This window comes from Triticum dicoccoides, chromosome 4A (genome assembly GCF_002162155.2).
Source record: "Triticum dicoccoides isolate Atlit2015 ecotype Zavitan chromosome 4A, WEW_v2.0, whole genome shotgun sequence".
Classification (NCBI taxonomy): domain Eukaryota; kingdom Viridiplantae; phylum Streptophyta; class Magnoliopsida; order Poales; family Poaceae; genus Triticum; species Triticum dicoccoides.
Genome location: NC_041386.1, coordinates 281,894,418 through 281,900,259, shown reverse-complemented (window position 1 = coordinate 281,900,259; position 5,842 = coordinate 281,894,418).

Here is a 5,842-nt window from a genome sequence, read left to right as displayed (position 1 = left end):
CGCCTCCGCCTCCCGGTCTCCACCGCGTCGGCGCGCGCCTCCCCGCCGCCCAACGCCGCCCCGGCAAACTCCGGCCGCCATGCCCCAAGTCCGGCGACGCCCCGCTTCGCTCCGGTGAACAGTGCTTCTCCGACGAACCTCGTAGTCCATGCCCCGGATCTGGATCTGAGATCCGTTTCAGGTTGACTTTCTCCCGAAACCCTAGTTCATATTGCCATGTTCATCGTGCCGTAACTTTGCATCCATAGCTCCGTTTCGCGCATATAGCATATCAAAATGTTTGTCCCAGAGAGCGCATCATTTCATTCCATTGCATCATTTTCATTTGAGTTCATCTTGATGCCCGAAATGCTGTTAGAAGAGTGCTACTTGAGATAATTGCCAGATCTGCTGCTCCATTTAGCTATTGGTCATTTTTGCCATGATTATTGTGTGCATGATATGCCCATGAGCTCTACATATGTTTTGTTAAGGGTTTTGCCATCTTTCCAGAGGTGCAACTCATGTATTTTTGTGATGTGTGTGGTGAATAGCACAAGCTTGCAAAGTGAGGCACTTGGTAATGCTGATTTCAGGGACTTAGCATTTCCACATAGTCCTTGAGCTGTTTATCTCATATGGCCATATGTTCATGTTGTTTCCTAGTGATCCGTGCCTCTTTTGAGGATGATCAGTAAGGATGTTTTGTTAATCTTGTAGTGCACTATCCATCCTTGTCTTTGTTTGCAATTATGGAGCACCCTAGCTTGAGCCAATCGAGCTCTACTTTCGCTACTTCGTGAATCTGGGCAGATTGTCTACTTGTTAGCGATTTTGCCGAGGATGTTGTAGTTGATCCGTGCATGCTATGCTATTGTTCTTGCCATGTCTAGCTTGCATTTTGTGTATTCTTGATGGATGTATGTTTAGCTTGTCATTACTTGCTCCGTAGTGAGTGCATCGAGCTCGTAAACATGCCTACTTGATATTTGTTTCAGCATGCTCTAGTTTTCACTAAGTTTGAGAACTGATTATGTTTTTGCCATGTTCACATGCTTGCAATTGTATTTCTGATCCCTTTTGGCTCAAGGTCACTAAGGGACTTTTGTTAAGCTCTTTGAGTAGCCCCATGCCATGCTTTACTTTGCCATGTTCAGGTATTGTAGCATATAGTTTTGTTGCTCCGAAGAGTACTATCTCATCTGAAATTCCAGACAAGTGTTAATTTCACTAAGTCTGAGATCTGTTTACCATATGCATTTTTGCCATGCTTATTTGAACCTGTTAATGGATGAATTGGCCGTAGCTCAGTGCTAGACTTTTGTTAAGAATCATGAATGCATCCCTGTCATGTATTTTTATGCCATGTTTGGGTGCTGTAGCATGTTCATCTCGTTGCATTTAGACGGCTACTTGCTGTAAATCACAGAACGTGGTCATATTTGAATTACTTGCCATTTCCAAACCGTAACTCCGATTTCGGCATTCTTTATATCGTTTTCAAGCGATTTCATCTCATCTTTCCAGTGGCACACTTGTATTTCCATGTTGAGGCAAGGTTCATGCATTCCTTGTCAAATCTTGCATATGCATCCTGCATCGCATCTCGCATAGCATACCATCCTTGCATCATATTGTTTGAGCTTTGCACGTGGTTGATTGTGTTCCGTTTGCTTGTTTGTCTTGTTTGGGTAGAGTCGGGAGACGAGTTCGCTAACGAGGAGCCCGTTGAGTTTGCTTCCGAGGATCCAGTCAACTCTGACAACTTTGCAGGCAAGATGATCATACCCTCGAAATCACTACTATCTTTGCTATGCTAGATTGCTCGCTCTTTTGCTATGCCAATGCTATGATGCCTACCACTTGCTTTCAAGCCTCCCAAATTGCCATGTCAAACCTCTAATCCACCATGTCCTAGCAAACCGTTGATTGGCTATGTTACCGCTTTGCTCAGCCCCTCTTATAGTGTTGCTAGTTGCAGGTGAAGATTGGAGGTCGTTCCTTGTTGGAACATTTATTTACTTGTTGGGATATCATTATATTGCCATGTTATCTTAATGCATCTATATACTTGGTAAAGGGTGGAAGGCTCGGCCTCTCGCCGAGTGTTTTGTTCCACTCTTGCCGCCTTAGTTTCCGTCATATCGGTGTTATGTTCCCGGATTTTGCGTTCCTTACGCGGTTGGGTTATAATGGGAACCCCTTGATAGTTCGCCTTAATTAAAGCTTTTCCAGCAATGCCCAACCTTGGTTTTACCATTTTCCACCTAGCCTCTTTTTCCCTTGGGTTTCCGGAGCCCGAGGGTCATCTTATTTTAGCCCCCCTGGGCCAGTGCTCCTCTAAGTGTTGGTCCAAACTAGAGTCCTGTGCAGCGCCCCCTCGGGGAAACTCACAGTTTGGTTTTAGTTGTATGGAGCACTCATCTGAGTGTGCCCTGAGAACGAGATATGTGCAGCTCCTATCGGGATTTGTCGACACATTCGGACGGTGTTGCTGGTCTTGTTTTAACCTGTCGAAGTGTCTTGAAGAACCAAGGTACCGAGTCTGATCAGAACGTCTCGGGAGGAGGTCTATTCCTTCGTTGACCCTGAGAGCTTGTCATGGGCTAAGTTGGGACTCCCCTGCAGGGATTTGAACTTTCAAAAGTCGTGCCCGCGGTTATGGGCAGATGGGAATTTGTTAATGTCCGGTTGTAGATAACTTGAAGCTTAACTTAATTAAAATGAATCAACAGTGTGAGTTACCGTGATGGACTCTTCTCGGCGGAGTCCGGGAAGTGGACATGGTGTTGGAGTAATGTTTGCGCAGGTTGCTCTCTAAATTCTCGCTCGCGCTTTGCCTCCTCTTCTCGCTCTCTTTTGCGAACAGGTTAGCCACCATATATGCTAGTCGCTTGCTGCAGCTCCACATATTTTACCTTGCCTTACCTATAAGCTTAAATAGTCTTGATCGCGAGGGTGCGAGATTGCTGAGTCCCTATGGTCACAGATTACTTCCAAACCAGATGCAGGGCCTGATGATTCTGCTCCAGGTGACGCGCTTGAGCTCAAGTGGGAGTTCGACGAGGACTCTCAACATTACTACGTGTCTTTCGCTGATGATCAGTAGTGTTGCCCAGTTGGGGGTGATCGGGACCGTGTCGCTTGTTGGGTTATCTTTTATTTTGGCGCCATAGTCGGGCCATGAGTGTTTGGATGATGTAATGTTATTTATGTACTTGATTGACGTGGTGAGTGTCAGCCAACTATGTTATCTCCCCTTTTGTTAATTATATTACATGGGATGTTGTGAAGATTGCCTAACTTGCGACATATGCCTTCGATGCGATTATGCCTCTAAGTCGTGCCTCGACACGTGGGAGATATAGTCGCATCGAGGGTGTTACAATGACCAAGGCACCCCAAGGTAATATTCAAGGAAGACTCAAGCGCCTAAGCTTGGGGATGCCTCGGAAGGCATCCCCTCTTTCGTCTTCGAAATTATCGGTATACCTTACTTGGAGCTATATTTTTATTCGTCACATGATATGTGTTTTGCTTGGAGCATATTTTCAATTTTACTTGCTATTTAAATAAAATCATTGGATCTAAAATCTTGAATGAAAAAGAATCCTCCCATGGCTAGTTAATTATTTGACTACTGAGTGTCCTTCACTTATATCTTTTTGGAGTAGTTTGTCATTTACTCACGTGCTTCACTTATATCCTATGAGTAAATGGCTGAATGAATTGAATATCATGAGTCTGAATTTATATATGTTCATATGCTTATACCATGGGGAGTAATGACTTCACACAGAATAAGTATAGGTAGTAAACTTATTGGAAGTTAGGAAACGTAGAATTGGTCACTTGAACAATTCATGAAAGAATATTGAAGGAAGACAGATTTCACATATAAATATACTATCTTGTACATATTTTGTAATTGTGAGCACTCATTAAAATATGACATGCTAAAAGGTTGATGTCGGACAAGGAAGACAACATAATGGGTTATGTTTTCTTATATCCAAAATAAAGTATATTGTCTTGGATCATCCAACATGTTGATCTTGCTTTCCCCCCTCATGCTAGCCAAATTCTTTGCACCAAGTAGAGATACTACTTGTGCTTCCAAACATTCCTTAAACCAGTTTTGCCATGAGAGTCCACCATACCTACCTATGGATTGAGTAAGATCCTTCAAGTAAGTTATCATCGGTGCATGCAATAAAATTTACCCTCTAAATATGTATGGTCTATTAATGTGGAGAAAATAAGCTTTATACGATCTTGTGATGTGGAAGAAATAAAAGTGATGGACTGCATAATAAAGGTCCATATCACAAGTGGCAATATAAAGTGACATTCTTTTGCATTAAGATTTTGTGCATCCAACCATAAAAGCGCACAACAACCTCTGCTTCCCTCTGCGAAGGGCCTATCTTTTACTTTTATCTTCTAACCTTATACAAGAGTCATGGTGGTCACCACCTTTCCTTTTTACACGTTTTCCTTTGGCAAGCACTTTTTGTTCGATCGATTTGGATATATATATATCCACTTGGATGTAGGTTTTCATAATTTATTATTGTTGACATTACCCTTGAGGTAAAAGGTTGGGAGGCGAAACTATAAGCCCCGATCTTTCTCTGTGTCCGATTAAAACTTTGAACCCATAAATATCACGTGAGTGTTAGCAATTGTGAAAGATTAAATGATAGTTGAGTATGTGGAGTTTGCTAAATCAAAGCTCTGACATAGACCCTTCCTGAAAATAAGATGAATTGCAATTGTTTGATGACTAAGAATACAGTTTGTTAGTTTCAAGAAAGTTTATGATCTATACTTTAACATGTGAATAGCTTGTTACTTGATCATGAAAAGTTTTATGAAGATGAGCTACTGATATGACATATAATGATGCTAGAAAAAGTGATTGGAACTATCATTGATCAAACTTGTGCACTTGCTAGCATTCACACTTCATAAATTATTTCTTTTATAATTTACCTACTTGAGGACGAGCAGGAATTAAGCTTGGGGATGCTGATACGTCTCCAACGTATCTATAATTTATGAAGTATTCATGCCATGTTTACAATATTTTTATATGATTTTGGTATGATTTGATTAGAACTAACCCGGACTGACGATGTTTTCAGCAGAACTACCATGGTGTTGGTTTTGTGCAGAATTAAATGTTCTCGGAATGCGATGAAAATCAATGGAGATTTTTTCTAGAAAATACTGAAACGAAAATCTACCGATGGGGAGTCACGGGGGCCCCACGAGGGTGGGGGGTGTGCCCACCCCCTGCCTCGTGGACTCCCCGAGGGCCCCCCTGACATGAAATGAATGCCAACTTCTCCTATAAATACAGAAACCTCTGAAAATTAACCTAGATCGGAAGTTCCGCTGCCGCAAGCCTCTGTAGCCACGAGAAATCAATCTAGGCCCTCTCTGGCACCCTGCCAAAGGGGGCCATCATCACGGGAGGCTATGGAGGAGGATCCCGGAGGGGCCATCATCACCATGAAGGCCGAGGACCAGAGGGAGAACCTCTCCCCATCCTGGGGAGGCCATGGAGGAGGAAGCACAAGGGGGAGAACCTCTCCTCCTCTCTCTCGGTGGCACTGGAGTGCCATCGGGAGGGGAATCATCGCCGCGATGATCGTCTTCGTCAACATCACCATCATCATCACAATCTTCATCTCTTTTACGCGGTCCACTCTCCTGCACTGTGCTGTAATCCCTACTTGAACATGGTGCTTTATGCCACCTATTATGATCCAATGATGTGTTGCCATCCTATGATGTTTTGAGTAGATATCCTTTGTCTTTGGGTTGATTGATGATCTAGATTGGTATGAGTTGTATG